The sequence below is a fragment of the Bison bison genome, unplaced genomic scaffold (genome assembly GCF_000754665.1).
Source record: "Bison bison bison isolate TAMUID 2011002044 unplaced genomic scaffold, Bison_UMD1.0 scf7180017864238, whole genome shotgun sequence".
Taxonomy (NCBI): Eukaryota; Metazoa; Chordata; class Mammalia; order Artiodactyla; family Bovidae; genus Bison; species Bison bison.
The window spans coordinates 1,209,701-1,210,578 of NW_011494810.1; positions in this window are offsets into that span (position 1 = coordinate 1,209,701).

Genomic DNA, 878 nt, shown 5'->3' on the forward strand with positions numbered 1-878 from the left:
ACCTTACATCCCAAGACAGATTTATTTTATAGTTGAAAGACTGTATGTTTTGACCCTCTTCATCCATTTTTCCAGCCCTTCAACTTTCACTTCTGGCAACCACCAATCTATACACTGTATCTATGAATTTGATTTTGCTCTTTTTTAGATTCCACATATAAATGAAATCATAAAGTATTTGTCATTCACTCTCTGTCATTTCATTTATCATAATGTCCTCAAGGTCCATCCATGTTCTCATACATGACAAGATTTTCTCTTTTTTTATAGCAGAATAATATTCAATTGTGTGTGTGTGTATGTGTGTGTACACATTTCACATTTTCTTTATCCATTTATCCAATAATGAGCTATTAGGTTGTTTTCACATCTTGGCTGTTACAAGTAATGTTGCAATGAGCAGGGGGTTTAGATATCTTTTTGCGTTAGTGTTTTCAGTTTCTTTGGATAAATACCTAAACGTAGAATTGCTGGATCATAAAGTAGCTCTACTTTAAATTTTTTGAGGAATCTCCATACTGTTTTTCATAGTGGCTACATCAATTTACATTTCCACTAACAGTGCACAAGTGTTTCCTTTTCTCTACATCCTTGCCAACACTTATTTTTTCTGTTTTAACAGCCATATCGACAGGTGTGAGTTGATTTTGACTTGCAGTTCCTTGATGATTAGGGATATTAAGAATCTTTTCATGTGCTGGTTGCCATCTCTGTATCTTCTTTGGAATAATATCTCTTCATATCTTTTCGCCTATATTTTAATTGGTCTATTTGGGTGTTATTACTATTGAGTTGTGTGAATTCTTTATATAATTTGGATATTAATCCCTTATCCAGTACGCGATTTTCAGATATTCTTCCCTTTCAGTAGGTTGTCC